The sequence below is a fragment of the Physeter macrocephalus genome, chromosome 1 (genome assembly GCF_002837175.3).
Source record: "Physeter macrocephalus isolate SW-GA chromosome 1, ASM283717v5, whole genome shotgun sequence".
In the NCBI taxonomy this organism is placed as follows: Eukaryota; Metazoa; Chordata; class Mammalia; order Artiodactyla; family Physeteridae; genus Physeter; species Physeter macrocephalus.
In genome coordinates, this window is record NC_041214.2 from 54,560,245 (window position 1) to 54,581,040 (window position 20,796).

The 20,796-nt window shown below is 42.8% G+C and overlaps 1 long non-coding RNA gene across 1 annotated transcript in view; it reads right to left on the reverse strand.

The window, feature by feature from the left end:
* Window positions 1–10,185: 10,185 nt before the first annotated feature.
* Window positions 10,186–20,796, reverse strand: part of LOC102977313 (uncharacterized) — a 41,037-nt gene continuing 30,426 nt past the window's right edge. Inside the window, exon 4 of the long non-coding RNA XR_002891803.3 lies at window positions 10,186–11,190. This is a non-coding gene — a long non-coding RNA (uncharacterized lncRNA). The remainder of the gene's footprint in view (window positions 11,191–20,796) is intronic.

The window sequence follows — 20,796 nt, forward strand, 5'->3', positions numbered from 1 at the left end:
GAAGAGGAAAAATGCTTCTGCGTTTGGGATACAGACAGGTGAACAAAGGAGAGAGGGGAAAAGGCAGGCTCGGCCTCACGGGGAGAACCCTGGTGGATCAGGAACTCACCCAGAGGCCAGAGAAGATGCTGGGTGCCACACTGGAAACCAGTGAGGACTGGTGGGGAGAGACATTTCTGGGTGCCACACACATGATGCCTCTTAGTTGTCCCCCCACCTTTGCCCCAAGGGAGTTTAGTGTCAGTCCTTGAGAGAGAGGGCTATTAAACATCAGACCTTACAGCACCCTTTCTGGGCTAATTCAGGAGCTGTGTCACTAGGGGGGAGCGACTGTCCCCCACCTCAGTCCACACAGGGTGAAATCCCAACAGTAATGGCATCACAGAGATTGCCTCAGGGTGAGAGACCATGGCTGCAGAGGCTCCTGGTCAGACTCCCAGCATGACAGTGTGAAGCCTACGCCCATAGCAGAAATACTCTGAAAGGCATCACGGAGAACTATGGAGTCGCTCAGAGACTGAGGAGAGGAGAATCCTGTGTGTTCTGGCCCAGGCTGTTGGGTAGCTGCTCAGCGCTAAAGTTAGCTTCCCTTCCTGTCACCATTATTAGCCAACTCTTCATCTGACCCTTCTCAGCTGATGTGGCCTGGCAGAAAATAGGGCTACACAACACTGTGGAAAATCCTTCAGCATCAATCAGCCTTTTTCCAAAGAATTCAGATCTGCCAACCCAACTCTGGGGAGCTCATTCATGTCCAGGAAATGTGCTAGTGAGTCAGGCCCTGGGAGCCTAATTTCATTATTAAAGAAGGTTCCTATCCTATGAGGAACTACAGATCTGGACTCTGTCTCTCTCAGCGTATTCTAAATTTAGGATACGGGGTTCCATTGTGCAAAGCACACTTCTCTACGAAGCCACAGAAATCCCTTCTGAAATTACAGCCAGGCAATACTCTTTTGTTTCTATTCCATTATCACATCAATTCACTGACAACATGTACCAAAACATCTAGGAAATTTTCAAGCTTTGTACAACTGTTGAAGAGACTTATACAGAGGAATACTGTCATTGGCTCATGGTTTCCAGTAAGAGGGGAAAAAAACAGGCTCCTTATTTCTTAAGAAAAATCTATCCATTGAAATGTCATCCACTTGTTTTGTTAAAGACCTTGGGTGCTCACATGCCCTATAAGCTCTTGAGGTGGAGATAGTGTGTCCTCATGTTAAAGGAGAGAGAAAACATTGGTGGGATGAGGGGTGTCTCATGTTTTTAAGATTTAAACTCTACATTGCACGTTCGATTGGAAAGCTACCAAAACCAGCTGTAACAATAATAGCTGTTGTTTATTCTGTATTTACCATATGCCAAACACTTTCTATGCAGTGTCTTATTTAATCCTCAAAACAACCCAATGAGCAGAGCTGACATTCAGCCTGTGTGCAACAGTAGGTTTATAAGCTACTGAAATATTTCCTTACTGGCTGGTAAAATATTCACTGCCCTGGGACCCCTGTATGGCAGCTCCCACTCTCCCCACGTACGCAGCATGCTGTCTAACGTTACTCTCCTCTGGGGACCTCCAGGACTGTTGTTCTCTAGACTAAAGTGTTAATGCTGCTGACTCGTGATTGGGCAGTGTCTAGGTTGTACTCCTGATTAAATATTTTCAGTGTCTCCCCTGCCATATGGTTATCCTCATTTGCAGATGAAGATCGGGAAGCTTTAGACAGTATGGCAGACTCTCTTTTCCAAAATTAGCTCCAACAATATTTCCAAGCACACATGCTCTTCAAGAACCTTTTCACTTCCCCATCAAGAGTTGGTATCTATCTCCCCTCCCCTAGAAAACTGGGTGGGCGTGTGTGGCTGTCTCAATGAACAGAATGTGGCAGAAGCAATGCTGTGTGACTTCTAGGGCTAGGTCAGCAAAGGTGATCCAGTTTCCACTTGGCTTTCTCCGGACACTCACTGGAGGAATATAACCACCATGGAGAAGAAGCCCTGGCCACATGAAGAGGCTGTGTGCAGGCGCTCTGGCTGACAGTCTCGGCTGAGGTCCCAGCTGACAGCCAGCCTCAACAGCTTGATGTGTGAGTGAGGGAGACTTCAGGTGATTTCAGCCCCCAGCCTGTGAGTTTCCAGCCAAGGCCCCGGACATCAGGGAGCAGAGACCAACTGTCCTGCTGTGCCCTGTCTAAATTTCTGACCTAAAATGTATGAGTATGCCAAGTGGGAGGAATTTGTTACATGGCACTACATGATCCTAACAGAGAGATTAAACAATTTGCCCAAGGTCACACAGCTAGTAAGTGGTGAAGCCAGGATTTCTACCGCAAATCACCTGACTTTGAAAGCTGGCATTCTTAACCACCAGGTGACACTGATCCTGTGGCCACAACACCAAGAGGCAACATGGTAGGGCAAAGATGCCAGATGGACAATCTTTCAGTGGATGCATGGAGTTGAAGGATGGGCCAGGCTCTTTTTATCCTGTGCCTCTGTGGTTCCCATTTCCAACATCATCTCCCAATCCAAGATGGCAGCTCCAATTCTCGCCATCACATCTGCATTCCAGGCCTTAGGAAGAAGGAAAGAAGAGAGGAGCATGCACTGCTCCTTTCAAGAAAATTTCCTGGGAGGTGCAGACCCTATTTCTGTTTAACGTACCACCCTCCAGAACTTAGGTACATGGTGCACCTAGCAGCAAGTGATGTTGGGTAACCTTATGTCCAGTTAAAAACTAGAGGCATATTTCTGTATATTCTAGAGAGTAAAAGGAAATATCTGACACTGGGACAACTCTCAATCTCTGCCATAGAAAATAAAGGGGATTGGGTAGGAAAAGTGATTTCGAATTTGGAGCCATACTAATCCCTGTCTTCCTCTACTTTCTCCAATCTTTTGGCTTAAAAAAATTATTTATCATCTCTTAGTAAATGTTTTGTAGAGGATTTAAGCCGACTTTACTGTAAGAGTTTTGAATACCTTGAGACAACAGGAATCCCCTGGCTGTGTTGCAAGGGGAGATCTGCCCCGAAGGTAATCTGGGCTCAATCTACTATGGTCCATCGTGCTCCAAAAGAGTGGAAATGCTGGGTGGACCAAGAATCTAAAAAAAATGGTGTCCTCTTCAGGCATCACACCAGAGAAAGCCACACATGGTTGGCTGGTGGTTCTGGCATGACTGAGAAATAAATGTTACAGTGAACTTTGAAGGAGCCCGTTTCCAGTTTTCAAGGTGTATTTCCTTCCCTCTTAAGTGTACATCTAGAGAATATTTCAGAGGATGACTGCTCGGATGACTACACTGCTGAAACTGATTTCACTGATTACTCTCTAAAATCTGAATGTCTACTGTCTTCTACATTTCCAAAATCCTTCCCAACATGGAAAGCTTTTAGGTAGGTGAAGGTGGAACTCACAGGGTCCCTTGGAACGAATACATCATTTGATCTCATTACAAGCCTCTCAGGTTTACATTTTTCAGTGCTTGATGACTCACACACAAAGAGTTCTTTAAAGAAGGGACCTGGAATGCCATAAACAACAGAAGTGAGTTTAAAAGAAAGAAAATCATAGCATCCCCAATACACAAATCTGTCTTTACATCATTTTGATGAAAATTTGCCACCATGTAACTAAATAAAACAGAAAATCAAGTATGGCTTAGCAATAGGGAGAGAAAGGGCTGCAAATAAAATGTTCTGTTGGCACAAAAATGCAACATCTGTTTCTGAAGTGGAGTCTATCTGATCTTAATTAGAGATGTCTTCAACTTGTTTCTACAAGAAATAGGACTACAGCCTGTATAGAATGTTTCACCCAGGCCTCCAGAGGAACTCGGGAAAGGGTACATAACAAGAAGGCCTAACCCCATGATTTCAGGGTTTCAGATTTCTGGCCCCTGAAATCTAAAAGCCTGATCCTGAAATAAAACTGGGTAGGAACTCTGTGACCAGCAGATGAGAAAGGGGCAGAGGTTTGTGTTCTGCCCACAGAGGAACAGGGTAAATTTTGCTATGGATGTTTCCCTCAACCACATGTAAAGCCAGCCTGAATATAAAAGCAGTGTAAGTCTGCATAGCATTTTGTGATATACAAATAGGTTTTCACACACATCACCCTTAGCCCTCTATAAGACTTTCTGCAGCTTGTAGGGAAGGCCTACTGTCCATTTAATTCTGATAACGGAAACTAAGTTTCAGAGCACTTGTGATTTTCTAGGAGTCACCAGCTGGTGAATGGAAAAGCCAGAACTCAAGCCAGGTCTTCGATCCCAAACAGATTATTCTTTCCCCTACACCACGTTTCTCGCTCTCTCTCCACTTTTCCAGTAGTCCAGACTGTGTAAATACATACAGCACAGATATAGTGGTTTTAAAATATGTCCACAGAATTCTTCAAAATTCCTTCTTAAAACAGTAGAGCATACTCATTCCTCTCCCTTTCAGCATGGACTGGACTTAGTGACTGTCATCTAACATATAGAATATGGTAGAAATGACCGTGTCATGACAAGTTCATAAAAAGCACTGTGGCCTTCTCCCTGCTCTCTCTTGGATAACTCATCTGAGAGAAGCCAGTGGCCATGTTGTAAGGGCACTCAAGCAGCCCTACAGAGAGAACTAAGGCCCCCTTCCAACAGCCAGCAAAGAACTGAGGCTCCTGCCAACAGCCTTGTGAGTGAGCCACCTTGGAAAAGGATGTAGTCCCAGTCAGGTGTTCACATGACTGCAGCCTCATCTGACTTGTCTTGACTACAGGCTCGTGAGAGACTATGAGCCAGAATCACCCAGCTAAGCCACTTTCAAGCTCAAGGCACATAGAAATTGTGAGGTAACAAATATTTATGGCTCCATACCACTAAGTTTTGGGGGTAATTTGCTACACAGAAATAGATAACTAAGATATTAGGGAATAATTTATTCTGTTCCTTGACTCCCAAGAGTGTGTTCTTTCCACTATATCATGCATTTTCCTATCTTACTCCACTTTTCCAGGTTTCCAGACTGTGAAGTACATACAACCCAAGAAACTCCTCATTCAGTTCCTTGGCTCCCAGAAGCGCTACCTTTTGGGCACATTCACCCAGATTCTTATTATCCTTTAGCTATTCTAGTCATCTGAGTCAGTACGTTAATATTTAATAATTTAATAATAATCATACTTTCCAGACACTATGTCTGTATTTTAAGAGGGAACTTCAACATCTTAAGCTAAAGGGAAGTCTCAGCATAAGGTAGAGTGGGAGGGGAATTTCTGGCCCTTGAAGATCCCTAGAGCTGTACTCATAGTGTTACCTTGTCTTTCTCTTTACGTGGATACCCTACAGGCTATGCTCACCATGTGACTACCCACGACATCCAGGGACCCAAACCCTGAATTTGAAAAGGGTCCTACAAAGGAAGTAATTGAAAGATGAAAAGTAGAAGGTGCAATCTGAAAAGGCTACACACCGAAACATTCTAAATGCTATGACATTCTGGAAAAGGCAAAACTGTGGAGACGATAAAAAGATCAGTGGTTGCCAGAGGTTAAGGGCAAGGGAGGGATAAACAGGCAGGGCACAGAGGATATTTAGGGCTGTGGAAGTACTCTGTACAATACTGTACTGACGGACACATGTCATTATGTACTTGTCCAAACCCATAAGCTGTAAAACACCAAGAGTGAACCCTAATGTAAACTATGGCCTCTGGGTGATCATGATGTGTTGATCTAGGTTCACTGATTGTAACACATGTACCACACTGGTGCAGGATGTTGATAGTAGAGGAAACAAGGGCATATGTGGGGACACAGGGTAGATGGGAAACCTCTGTACTTTCTACTCAATTTTGCTGTGAATCTAAGATTGCTCTTTAAAAAAGTCTATGAAGGGCTTCCCTGGTGGCGCAGTGGTTGAGAGTCTGCCTGCCGATGCAGGGGACACGGGTAAGGCCTGTTTTAAAATCTATGGAGGGCTTCCCTGGTGGTGCAGTGGTTGAGAGTCCGCCTTCCGATGCAGGGGACGCGGGTTCGTGCCGCGGTCCGGGACGATCCCACATGCCGCGGAGCGGCTGGGCCCGTGAGCCATGGCCGCTGAGCCTGCGCATCTGGAGCCTGTGCTCCGCAACGGGAGAGGCCACAACAGTGAGAGGCCCGCATACCGCAAAAAAAAAAAAAAAAAAAAAAAAAGTCTATGAAGACCTAAAAAATAATGTCTAAAGAAACAAGTAGGAGGTTAGTCTAGATTCATAGATTGTATAGAAGAGAGGCAGACAGCAATGGAGAAGGCCACAGTTTTAAAGAAGGTCTCCATCCACCCTCAGAATTCTTGATGCCCATGTAATGAGGAGTCAATATGGCACCTCATCAACAGCAGAGTCTATTTCTGAGCTATTTGTTTCCTGCCCAGCCTTGGGCTAGATCCTGGGAGTACAGTAGATGACTTCCCAGATCTACATTCTACTTAAGGAAACAGTATAACGCACAAAACGGAGAACAAGCCAGAGCAACGAATACAACCCAGGATATTGGTTGCTGAAAGGCAAGGCAGTGAGGTCAGGTGTGGATTGGCTAGTAAGATGGGGGATGAGAAGTGGCTAAAGCGGGGTTTAAATGATGCAATGCACAGAAGATAAGATAAAAGGTAAAGAATTGGGTGGGAAGAGTGGCTATTTGGTGGGGATTTGAGTGAGGGTATCTTAGAGGAGCTGGATTCCGGGTGATGTTTTGGGGGCTCTGTTTGGGGATTTTCAAAGAAGTAACTCTAAGTCTATGGACTTGAGGTTTCTCTCCAAAGTCTCGGAAGATGGAGAGCGCTCCCGCTGGTGAAAATGGAATGTAGATGGGTTCCCTCTTCCTCCACAGGGAGCCCTGCCCGCTGCTGAGTGGGGGTTGCGCGTGGAGATGCTAAATCTGCTTTCACAAGAGGACCTGGTGTTTCCGCCCCACCCTGTGTTTTACTCCCAGAGCCCGGCAGCCTGTGGAACTACCCGCTCTGACCCCAGGCAAGGGTTCCAGAGGCCAGCTGGGTGCTGGGGTAAGGCGGGGCTGGCTTGTGGGCTGTGGGTACGAGCCCAGGGCACTCAGACAGACAGAGGTCAGAACTGACTGCCAGACACACAGTGGAAATGAAGGATTAGGGTGAGGGGCCCCCAAGAGGGCGGCCGATAAGGAGGCAGAACCAGCAAGACAGAGCCTCTCTGAGATGGGAAACCGAAAGCCCAGACCTTGTTACAAAACTTCGCTCTCAAATGGGAAGAGGACCCCTAAGGTGCAGCCCTGAAAATGTGCCTGTCTTTATCTGGTTCCTATCTGTGAAATGAGGATGCTATGAGGATTAGGTGAATTCGTACATTCACGACCACTTAGAACTATGCCTCGCACAAAATAAGTGGTTAATAAGGATTAGTTGTTGCTGTTGTCATGAAACTTGGACAGAAGCATCAACAGCTCCTTGAAAGAAAGTGCCAGAGGAATACACACACCACTTGGTGACAAATACACATCTTGACAGCATGCTAGAAACTCTTTCTGAAAGCATTCTGCTGAGCTGACTGCCCTCTGTTTTAGGGAATGGTACATCCGGCCAAGCCCCCAGGATCCTGCCTCACTCTGTGTGGAAAGCTGCACGGGGGCTGCGCAGTATCGGGCCTGCCAGTCTATCACCCCCCGTCTATCACCGTATGCGCAGTGCAGACCATCCTGCAGCCGTGCAGCCACACCAAGCCTCAGCCCCCAGCCTGCGGTCAGCAGAGCAACGCTGCTTTCTCCTTTCAGGGGGAGATGTGACCTCAGAAAATCAAGTTGCCATTATCTCGGGCACAGCCCGCCCTGAAGCCCGCAGTAACTCCCTCGGTTTCGTGAAGGAGCAGTTCCCAGGGTTATCTTTAGAATTCACACTCCAAATGCTGTAGCACGGGAAGAATTTTACTGATGAGTGAGGAGATGAAATGGCTTCGCTCAGTCGTCACAGTCACAGAAGGAGGGGCCTTGGCTTGTCGGTAGGACAGAGAAAGTGTTTCAAAAATGTACATGGCATCTCCCGAAAACTTTCACTTTCTCCCCAGTGAAGCAGCTTTCCTTGTCACCATGTGTTGGGTGTCACCAAGGTTGAATGATTCAGAAGTCTTGGGATCTTCTTCCCTTTCTTTGTGGAGACCCCCTCCCCACTACTCTTGCGCCAGCATCTGTGTTTTATTCCTCGGCTCAGCTATCTTCTAGACTTGGAAGCATCTAGCAATGTCGGTCATTCATTCAGAAATATTTCTTAAGGACCCATTATGACCCTGCAGGTGAAAAGATGGATATGATAAATTGTCTGGTCTCTAGGGTCCCTGTCTACTTGGTGGGGTGACAATCAAGAAAAAAGCAATGTGGTAAACTCTGCACTATAGGATCAGTACATTATTATAACAGGGTTATGTGTATTGTAACAGTGTATTATAGCAGTGTACCTGAGGGTCCATACCCATAACCCACCCCCTGATGAATGTCTTAGAGTCCATCCCTGTCAGGGAGAGTTATGTTTTAATAAAAGTACTGAAAAGCAGAAAAGCTTTCAACACAAAAGAATTGATCTGTGGGGAAGAAGAAAATCCTTGCCTGTGAGAGAGAATTGGGGGCAGGAATTTTCCTTGCACTTTTCAGTCATTTGAATGTACCTTCCTTAGATGGTAGTCCCAGAACCTAAGATTGTAACTCCGATGCCCCACCCTCATGCCAAGTGTCTTAGCAAAAGAATCACCTAGGAGTAACAGTTTTTCTATGGAGAGGGGAAGGTTTGTCTGCTGTGAAGAAAGGCAAGATTTTTTTCACCATGTCTTTACACTAAGGACATGATTTCTTCCAAGATTCAAACCCCTTTCCAGGGGAAGAAGATGTCTGGAGTCGGTTGCTAATGCATCATCATTTATCTGCCAAGGATGCTAATGGGTCCCTGGCCATGGAGGGGGGACTGTCATGGTCCAGGATGCCCAGCAGCATCAGCTAAAATTAGGCTTTATCTCAGCTGGAAAGATCTCCCTCTTTTGGGAAAAGCTATTATGGGAGATAAAGGGATCTAGCTGTTGCCTTTTCATAACCCATTTCTGGCTAGGAATGACTTCACGGGATCTCAACCACAAGGAGAAGGGGAAGCACTCTACTATTTCAGGCATCTTGGAAAGAGCCCCTGCTTTGAATTCTGCCCTGCCCACTGCCACTGATCATGGCCAAAATTAGGGGCACACTGTCCTGGGACCCACCACTGCTAAGAGTTGACACTCATTTTTTTTTTTTTTTTTTTTTTTTTGCGGTACGCGGGCCTCTCACTGTTGTGGCCTCTCCCGTTGCGGAGCACAGGCTCCGGACACGCAGGCTCACCGGCCATGGCTCACGGGCCCAGCCTCTCCGGGACATGTGGGACCCTCCCGGACCGGGGCAGGAACCCATGTCCCCTGCACTGGCAGGCGGGCTCTCAACCACTGCGCCACCAGGGAAGCCCCGACACTCATTTAAAAATTTAAAAAACTGGAGAAAAAGCCACTGGAGTTGGGTCTGCAGGTCAACAGAATATCCATAGGACAAACACAGTGTGAAAGGGTCCAAGACAGAAGCCCAGGAGAAATTAAGGGACACAGATCCTCATGCTGCCTTAAAGAGTTAACAACCCACATGCAAATTCCTCCCAATAGAGCAGAGATTATCTAATAGCCACCTCTCCCCAAGGGCTGCTGAGTGGAATACTCAGTGCTATAAAAGGAGGGGGGAGCTAAGGAGGAGAGCAATTCTTTTGGTCAAAGAAACTTAAAGAAAACATAGGACTTGTGTTGGGTCCTTGAAGCCCAGAAAAAAGGCAAAGTAAGGCAGTCTCAGGACTAGTAATTGTAACTCAAATGACGTTTTCAGGTATCTGAGTCACAGATCTGAATTGTATATATGAGGGGTATAGCACACTAACTTACAGAAACTTGAGCTGGCTCACATAGCAAATTTTATTAAACTATGAATTGATTTTAACTGGGAAAGATTTGTTTTTACAAAATGACTGAATCAATTCAGATGAAACCAACATATTTTTCTAAAATGACTGATCCCAATGAAAGCAAAGGCATTTATTCATTCATTTTCTCATTCAACAAACATTGAGTGTCTTGTTAGTGCCAGCCAGTGTTCTACGTATAAGGTTCTTGCCTTTGGAGCTTACAGTTTGGTAGGGGAAAGCCAGACAGTAAAACAGATGGAATAAACAAGGAACTATCAGGAAGTAATAAGATGAAAGTAAAACCAAGTTATGTGCTCGAGCTATTAATTCAGATTGGGTGGTCAGGGAAGGATTTTTGTGAGAAGTGATTTTTAATAAGAAATGGAAATGACAGGAAGGAGCTGGAAAGGCAATGATAGGGCGTTAGGCAAAGAGGAACAAGACTGAAGGTAGAAGTAAGCTTAATATGTTCAAAAAACCGAAAGGAAACGAGGGCTGGAAAGTGATGGACAAGAGGAGGGTGGTACAAAATTAGTTAGGAAAGCCAGGCAGGGCCACAACACCGGAGGCCTCGTAGGCCAGGGTTAGGGGCTTGGACTTTATTCTACGTGTGATGAGAAGCCATCAGTGATTTCAGCTGCTGTGTGGAGTGAGCAGCGGTGGCAGGGAGACCACATCAGGGGCCAGAAGCCTGGTGGGGATGGCCATGGCTTGGACTAGGCATGCATGCCAGCTGACCCAAATCTTGACTTTTCCATTGCCCATTGGAAAGCATCAACAAGCTGTACTTGTGTGTGGTTGAAAAACAAAAACAACTTCTCCCAAATAAGATTCAGTCCAACCATATAGGGATGCTTTTTTCCAACAGGCCATACTAGAGTTCAGTTAGAGTCTCAGACAAAAGGACAGACCAGACACCGCTGTTGAGGTGTCCATGAATCTTTAGGCGCCTAGGAATTTGGTGAGAAGATGGGTTTGAACTAACTGGACTGGGTCTTGGACAGCTGATGTGGAAAGAAGGTTGGCTGCCGTGGTAAAGAGCAGGGGATACCCCTGCATCGCCATCTTCCTAAAGTAGCAGTGGTCTGTCCCTCTGGTGTAAGATGATTTCACGGAGACTCAGTTTGATCTCGAAAGGCATCATAGAGAGTAAGTTTGGAGAACACGAGATGGGACTTGAATATGAACCTCCTCTGGTACCTTCTGAGCTTTTCAGCATATCATTCACTGGTTCTTCTTGGCTGGGCAGAAGAAAGGATCAGATTTCGTCACTCACTGTGCGCACAGAGTATTATATAACGTTCTACAAGGTACACGGAAACTTTAAAAAGCAAATTGTTATCATTTGCCAGGTGCCAACTGTGTTTATATAACTTGATTTTCTTGGTTACTGGTCTCCATTTTGTAAATTAGTTCAAACCAATAAATCAAACTCCATTTCATTCTACGAGAGAGCTTCAGACTAGGCTAGCAAGCCCCGTGTGGGAACTCTTTATAAAAGAAAAAGAGAGTCAAGCTTGTGTTCTTAATGCCCATTTTACATGCATGACTTGAGTTGAGCCCTTATGCATAATTCATGCGGTCATTTACAGGCTTTTACACGACTCCTTCCTTTAAGAGTTAACAGAGGACAATATCAGCCATGGCAACCAGGATGTTATGTAAATCTATCTCTGCACCAACAGAAGAGGGGGTGGGTTGAGAGGAGGAAAGGGGGGTACACATGCCTCTTGATGTTACTCATCATTTATCAATGTATTTAACAGAAAAGAATTTTGCAGGGTAAACGTGTTTGTACATTGCCTCTGGGTGTGAGAGCACTGTTTAACCCTGTGAGCAACCATTTGAATAAATGGAAAATAACTGATTTCACTCATTTCATTTCGTCTCCTTCCAAGGAACAGCATCATGAGAAGGTGAACAAAGTCTTGGATTTGATATCAGGTGATACAAAATTCTTGTCCCTATAGCCCATTATACTAATCAAGTTACTTAACTCCTTTGAGTCTCAGTTTCTTATATATACAATATAAATAAAAATACTTGTTCCCATTTATTTACCTCATACAGGGTGAGAGGGGACTACACAAGGGTATAAATAGGAAGAGGAAGGAATTATTGGGGGTCATCTACGGAAGGCAAGTGACCAGATGTCAGTAGTAGATTTTCCCAGAGTCACTGGGATGATACAGAGCCAAGTCAAAGCAAAGGTCTAGCAAAGTCTTTCTACGACAAAGGTCCTTACATAACTGCTGTTCACTGAATTGCTGGAGGGAACCAAAGTGGGACCCTCTATCTTGCCGAATGGGACTTTGAAATTTTCATTTCCAAAGCTGATCCAAAAGCGGTGATAGGGTCTGACCCATGAGTATTTAAAATATTTACTCTTTGCCTGACGAACAGATGTTTCCTTCAAGTGCAGGTATAACACAAGACTGAGTCAGGAAGCAAGTTAGGCGCTCTCTCTCTTTCTCTCTCTCTCTCTCTCTCTCTCTCTCTCTCTGTGTGTGTGTGTGTGTGTGTGTGTGTGTGTGTGTGTGTGTGTGTGTGTCTCCTAGGCTTTCAGTAGTGAGACCAGGCCAAGGCTCCTGTCCAGAAGAATCTTCCAGATGGACTGAGTGAAGCCATCACAGTTCTTTCTGGACTTCATACACAGTCCTGAGGTAGCTTCAAACTAATGGGTGATGACTCCTAGACTAACAGAATTCCTGTAGAAAGACAGCAGCCACATTCCCCTGTGAACAACTGGCTTTTGACCTTATTTCCAACACCTGAGAACTGAAGACACCTTCTCGTATATCCCCAGTACTTACTCTTCAGTATTTCCTATTTTTAAATTATGGTGTAACTGCATTCTTATCCCCCATTACAGAGGATTTTTGGATTGTTCTGATTCAGCTGTGGAGTAGACAGTACTGTGTTTCTGTTCCAAAATAACCTGTTATTTTTTATTATAAAATAATATATGCTTATTATATACATTTCAGAAATCAAAGAAACATCTGAATGAAGAATTAAAAATTCACTGTCAATATTTGATGTCTTAGGAATTTTTTTTCTGTACTTATGTGAATATACCTGTAATTACAACATTAAGAAACATGGTCTATTTTCCCATAGGAAAGTTCATAATTGGCGTTGTCTTCTGTCTGGATTTCATCATTTCATACATCACAGGGGCCACAAATGATGTGCCATAAAACACAGCAACAACTATAAACTTCTATAACTACTTAAAATTATAAAATGAATAACGGGTAATGAATACATGGGTAATGTTCATAATTCCTACCGTAGATAGCATCCCAAATTACAACGAATGCACAGAGGATTCCAAGCCACTGAGCAGCACTGCTAATTTTCCAAGAGGTGAGCTTTCTTGGAACCAAAGATTTCTCTTCCCAACCTTCCAGGAAGAGGAGTCTCCAGGGTCACCAGAACAATGGATTCTTCACAGCTTTGTTGTATTCCCAGCAAAGGCGATGCCCATAGCCCCAGTCTCTAAGTATGACCAGTTATTGGACTGATGTCACTGGGGTCTTTGCCTTTACTCTCTGCAAACTAGAGGCCAGTTCATCCCATAATTCTTTATATCCCTAAACCATAGTCCAAAAGGCAAGCCTCTCTCAGTTTCTGGTATCTCGCATATTTTTAATTCTGTATTCCTTAGAAGATCTTTCTCCATCTCCTGCCATTATGATGTTTTTTTCTAAGAAAACTTCTGATCATTCCCTCTGGAATCCTCACTCCATGTAAAGAAACTTCCAACGCCTCCTATTTCTGGTAATGTCGTAGGTTATTTGGAACAACTTCCTGCTGGAAACAACTAAAAGCAGCTGAGTTCATCTGCAGTCTCTCAACACCTCCATTTCCATTTCCAAAGGATATTGAAACAGCTCGCTTCACTTCAAATGTCAGTGTTTATTAACACCAGGGCAGGGAAGATGCATTTCTGAACTGTCAGAGATTAAATAGTTGAGACAGACATAAAAGCTTTTTTATTTTTTCATAAAAGCTTTTTATGTTGATGTTCTTACATATCATTTATTGACAATCCAATCCTGTTTAACGCTTTCCCATCTCATTTCAGGGTTTGTCAAGAGCCTGCTGGGACATTTTTCACAAGCCATTTTGGACCAATTCCTTGGCAAGCAAATGAAATCTCTTTGGAGGGTGGCAGGCCAATGGTGGCCATATCAGGAGAATCAGACTGTGATTCTCTGTTGGGTGCCAAGAGGGCCCATGCTCCCCTTTACACTTGGTTCAGATGGCTCCCCTCTCTGTGTGTGAGTGCGGTTTGATCATTGCCTCCCCCTCTGAGCCCCTCCTGCTCACTCATTTTTCCTACTTGCAGTTTGCGTGAATGATGGTCAGAACTTAGGACTGGGATGGAGCTCTGTAACAAGCAGGCGAGACAGACATGCTCCTTGGTCGATGTGAGCATGCAGTCAAAACCAGACATCACCATATGGTAAGTGGAAGACCTACAGATAGAATACGAAAACCCCACACAAATATGAAAGCAGTATTTACACGGCACAGCCAGTCCGGGGTCAAGTACGTCTGAGCATAAAGAGAGATCGGAGCTGGGAGAAATACCAGGTGTGTGTACCTGCATTCAGAGAGCACTTGGGCCCCATTAACATATCTACACTGAATGTCTAGTATAGAAATGGTCGAGACATCATTCTCATATCTGATACCAGATTTCTTCACCTTTAATGAGAGCGCATACAGCACAGCAGTTAAAGCCCAGGTTTTGGATCCAAAAGCCCAGGCTCTGGACCCAAACATATCCAGGCTCAGATCCTATTTCCCTGAACTATACTTTTCTCAAGCCAAATGGGAATAATAACAATACCTCCCTTCCTAAGATAACTGTAAAAATTAAATGAAAATATGCACATAAAGTATTGAATATAATGCCTAGCACATCCAGAGAACTTAAAAATTATAAGCAATTGTCATCATATATTATTAGCTTATAGGTGAATTTCTTTTTTTGGCTACTTGAGATAAACGGTTAGAGATTGAATCAGCTTCCTTGAATCTCCAGCAATACCAGCAAACATTGATAACATTAATTCCAACACTGTGATTATAATATGTTTATTTTAAAGGTGAGTTTCATGAGTTTTAAAAAATTCCACCTATCATTGTCTTTATTTTTATTTATTTTTTTGTCCTGTTAAGGATACTTTTTTTTTTTTTCGTAATTCTATATATTTGAAAGTCCTTGTAGAAATTATCATAGTCTTACTCGTTTCTTTAGTTTAACATTTCTGAAGTAGCTAGCACATAATAGTGTTTCTTTAGAACAGTAACTTGTCATGTGTTGAAATTATACCTTAAAAGCATAAACTTCTATAAAATATTAGAGCCCATTTTAGGTGAAGTCATTTTCTTCTTTCAATAATTCTGTGTGTGCAAAGATTTAAGACCAGAGGCAGTAAAATTCATAGTCTGAAAGGGCTATCAATCTTCAGGTAGCCTGAAGGACATGGCACATTGTTCGTGTTTAATAATAATGTATCTTATCATTAACACTGACTTCTTCTTTGCTTTTAGAGTAGAAAATCTTCAAGGATGTGCCACCTTGTGGGGTTAGTTGTGCCAAGAACTTGAATATGGAAGCCACAGATGTTCACAGCGTCATCACTGAGGTCTTTGCACACCAAGTCGATCTCAGTAGATTCCAGGGTTGGTTAATTCAGTGCTAGATCACCAAGGACCCAGATTCTATCTTTCCATTCTGCTATCTATTTCCAGTGTGTCACCTTTATCCTCAGGCTGTCTGCCTTTCTCATAACTTCCCATCCAGGCCTAAGAGTGTCCAAAGGGAGAAGAGGTGTCTGGCTTACGCATCCTTTTTTAAACTTTTTTCTATGAAAGAAAATGATTTAGCTCTCTTCTCCCCACCATATAATGCCCCTTCCTAGTCCCCCATCCTCCCATCAGAGTCACATCACAACTTTGATTAGAGAGATAGTCAGTGTTTACATTCTGATGACTGTTTGGACTTTATTCAAACTGAGTCAGGAGTTGTACTATGATTTATATTCCCTTTCCTCTACAACTTTGTGTATCCCCTAGAATTAGTAATTACCTATTTTTATTTGCTTATATTTCAACGTACTTCCTAGCAATTTGACTGCAAATTCTCCATTAATCCTCTAAATTCCTCTCAAGATGTTTGGAGACATTGGGTATCTATCAAATCATATTCCTGAGGAATTTTCTTTTGGAGACTTCTGACTTGTTCTGATCTGGGCTGGCTGCCATTTGGGGGTCTTTCTTTAACATTAACCTAGATGTTCTCTTTCCCTGTCTCTTCTTTCAGCAGTTTTCTTTCTTGGTTTACTCCTTAGTTTTTGTGGTGCACACCCTCCAGTCACCTCCCTAAAAAGGAGTGGATCAGAGGTAAATTTATGAGATCTCGACAATGTCTCTGTCTTATTTTCATTTGATTGATAGTTTGGTGGGTATAAAATTACAGGCTGGAAATCATTTTGCTTCTGATATTTTTGAGGACATTTCTCTACTTTCTTTTAGTTTCCAGTTTTGCTGTTGAAAAATCCAGAACTATTCTGATTCATGACTCTCTTTTGCATAGGCTGTTTTCCTTCCCCTCTAGAAACTTGTAAGATCTTATCCATGTCCTCTGTGCTATGAAATGTCTTGAGACTATGCATTGACTTGAGTCTATTTTCGTCTATGTTGATGGCCACTCAGTCAGCTATATTTCCTTTAGTTCTATGAAATTTTGTTGAACCATTACCTTGATGATTTCTTTGCCTCCATTTTTTTCCAGTTCCACCTGATGAATCTTTTTTTTAACTGCCAGTGTAATGAGCAAAAAAAGATAAATTTTAAAAGGCTCAATTTTCATTTCTGTGGTTCCTAGTGATGTAGCCTATCTTTTCATACTACCTTTACTATCTTCATTTCCTAGGTTAATTACCTCTTGTATCCTTTGTCCATTGCATTCCCTTCCTTTCTAGCAGGTCTATATTTAAAATTGAGGGAAAAAAACCTAGCCTATGTTTAAGTAAAAGATTCTTCAACCATTATAAAAGTAAAACAAGAAGAAACAAAGGAAGAAAAGAGCTTAGGTAGTCCCACCCCAAAGACAGCCAGCCACAGTGGATATTTTGGTGTTTTCTTCCATCCTCCTTTTCTTTTCTTTCTATGCATATGATTTTGGACTGTGTTGTTACCTGACAAAGTTGTGATCACCTTGTTTGTACAACTGTGTGCCCTACAATCCTATCTTTATTTTGAAACCTCTAAAGAAGGCACTTTGGAAGGTGTGAGTCACTCAGTCCTTCTAAAAATTTTTTATCAAGACGTTTTCTCCTATAAAATCCTAATTTTCACTCTGCCCACACAGCACTTGCTCTGAAATCAAGGCAGGGAAAAGGCTGCACCTCTGGGGACCTGTGTAACTAGAAAATCTTAAAATAGTTCTGAGAGGAAAGGGAGTGAGTTTAAGATAAAAGTTGTGAATCTCTAAGTTTCCAAGCTCAGGAATTCCCCACTCTTGGGACAGCTTCCTGATTGCTCTTTCTTTCCCGTATGAACTGTGCCCAGACCCTCTCATTCTCCCCATCTAAGACCCAGGTCCTTGCCTCACCTCTCCTCCCTCACTGCCCGTTCTAGATCCCGGTGGTCCAGGTATCTTCCTGACTCACTCCCTCACTTCCTTAAAGTCTCACTGCCCAGCCACACATCCTCACCCACTCCTGGTCCACACTTCCAATTCCCTCCACCCTGCAAATCATTTCTTTTTTTCCTCATTACACACATTATTGTGATTATTCCTTATGCTGTGTCCCCCGCCCCCCACTCTCACATTTAGGGATCTTAGTTATCATTCACTGATGTATCCAAGAATAACTAGGACAGTGCCTGGTTCACAGTATATGTCAAAAAGTATAAGTTTTGCTGAGAGAATAAGTGATTGCTCAAACCAGCACCCTAGATGCTTTTACCACCCTGGTTTTCTCCCACCCTCATTGTGTCGATTTCCAAACTTGAATTTACCCCACACTCATTTTCTCAGCCTCTGATGCTGTGGCTTCTGCTATTTTCAGGCTGCTGAGAGTTGCTGGAGAAAATCACAGATGTCTGCCAAGCGGATCCACCACAAAAATCATATTGCTGAACCTCATATGTGCCTTTAATCGTGCCTAACAATCTTTGTATGTATCTCACGTTGCCTCCCTAGCAAATTCCACGCTGTGATGTTCTAAAACATCTTTCCTTTTCGAATTTGCCAAGAGTCAGACTTGCGGCCCAACCATAGCCAACGTTCAGACTTGAGCAATTGTTTTCGTTTTTGTAATAGGTTCTTTCCTGCTCTTATTTTTTGTCTACTCTTGTTGGCCTCTTTCCCTCACCTACTTCTAACCTAGGCAATCTTGCTGAACTTTAAATCTACTCACAAGCTGCCTTAGATCATTTTGTTTTAACAGAGAGGGTTCTAAGTTTGTTGTTCTTGATTTTTTAAATGTTCTTAGATGATTTTAAAGCTCTTTGTAGCTTAATTTTGATGGCCATGTCATATTCTAATATATGATAATGTACTTGCCTTTACTAGTGTTGGACATACACATATTATTCCATTTATTTCATCATAAAAACCTAGGCACGTAAGTCTTTATTTTGCATTTCTGCAAATTCCTTATGGTAGATTCCCAGATTTATTGGAGTCAAAAGGTATAAGCATTTTAAGACTCATGATAAATGTTGCCAAATTTCTTTTCAGAAAAATGGTACTGATTTATGTTCTTACCAGTCACAGTGATCATTTCATTATACCCTCACCAGTACTAGCATTCTCATTTTATCCTTTTCTTCCAACTGGATAGACAAAGAATGTTTCATTTTAACTGCATCTCTTTGGACATTTGTGAATATGACATTTTTCACATATTCATTAACTATATGTACTTTTCTTTTTGTGAATTGTCTATTAAATATTTTTCCCCATTCATCTGTTGAGGTATTCATGTTCTTGGTCATTTTATCTGTTTACTTGAGAAATTTATGGCAGTAATTTTGTGTAATGTTTACTAGAAATAATTTTCCAGCTTGATAATTGTCATTTTATTCTTTTTGTTTTTTTCTTTTGCTTCTTTATATGTACACACTGTTTTTAAAGCTTGTTAGAGCTATGTATCTTTGCCTTTGGGATCTTTGCATTTGTTTTTAACCTTGGAGAGTCTTCTCTGATCCAGAAATTTGATATTGTCGTCCAGTTTTTATTTTTAATAGTTTATATCTTTATAATAGTTTATAATAATTTATAAAAGTTATTCTTCATATACTGGCATGCATTATGATATAAATTTTTTCCCCAACTAGCCAACCACTTGGTCCAGTTTTAGAGTTTTAACTGGACCAACAAATAATATCCTTTCCCCTTCATGAGTTAGAAACCAATTAAGAGATTCAGGCAGTGCAGGCCGATGTTGTCTCCTTCATTTCTGGGTAAAGCTGATTAGAATATTGTAATTTAAGATTAAACAGCCAAAATAGTCTGTTAATACACCTCACCCCTGGATTAAGCTGTCTGGGCCACCCGAACCCAGGCCCCGCTAGACCACGGTGAATCCCCAAAGGGCAGGAGCAGGAACTTCCTCAATAAGGGGCCACAAGGCAGAGGGCAGAACAGCACTCAGCTTCTCTGCAGCCCAGCAGATCCAAGAGAAGAGGGCTCTGAGCCACTCACACTCTATTTCTTCTTCTAAACTCATCAGTGAGGTGTTTCCCTCCTCCTACCCTAGGGAATAGAAGGTGAGGGCTTGGGAGAGAAGTGGAATGTGGGACTCTAGTTGAAGATCCGTGCACAGAAACACAAAGTCAGCAACACTTTCCCTCCAATCCTTCCTCCGACTCCCACCAATAAATATCTAGGACCATTCATTGGAGAATCCCCCACTTCCATCCTGTGCTGTGTACCATCTTTATCATCATCATCCTGGACCGGGGCGCGAACCCGGTTCCCCTGCATCGGCAGGCGGACGCGCAACCACTGCGCCACCAGGGAAGCCCAATAAATTTATTTTTTAAAAAATGTATTAGTTACTTTTGCTGGTTGTCCTCTAGCTGCACTTTAGAATGATTTTGTCATATTCCAAAAATAACTCTATTGGGATTTTGATTGGAGTTACAGTATAACTATAAATTAATTTGGTAGGAAATTGACATCTTTATAATATTCAGTTCTCCCATCCAAGAACATGGTATGGTTCTATTTACTGAAGTCTTCTTTTATACTTTGTAGTAAAATCTTGTCATTTATTCATATAAATCTCTCATATTTCTTGTTAAGTTATTCCTAGGTATTTCATCATTTTTGTTGCTATTGGGAGTGCAATCTTTTCTTCTGTTATGTTTCCTCACTCATTATAGTTAGTAAATAGAAAAGCCGGTAATTTTCAGATATTTATCCTAACATATATGCATGTATCTTTCATATATTAAGTCATTCTTCTCACTCTTTTATTCATGTCAATACTTTCTTCCTTTGGCTTTCCAGACCAGAGCTTTCCAGTTGGTGCGCTGCATGCGGTCCACTGCTGTGCCGAGAGGGGGACTCGGGTGCTCTATAAGACACTGACTGCCCAGCAGTCAGGGAGGGTCTGGTGCGGCCACTTGTAACTAGTCACCTACAGAGTGAAGTAAGTCAGAAGGAGAAAAACAAATACCGTACGCTAACACATATATATGGAATCTAAGAAAAAAAAATGTCATGAAGAGACTAGGGGTAGGACGGGAATAAAACACAGACCTACTAGAGCATGGACTTGAGGATATGGGGAGGGGGAAGGGTAAGCTGTGAC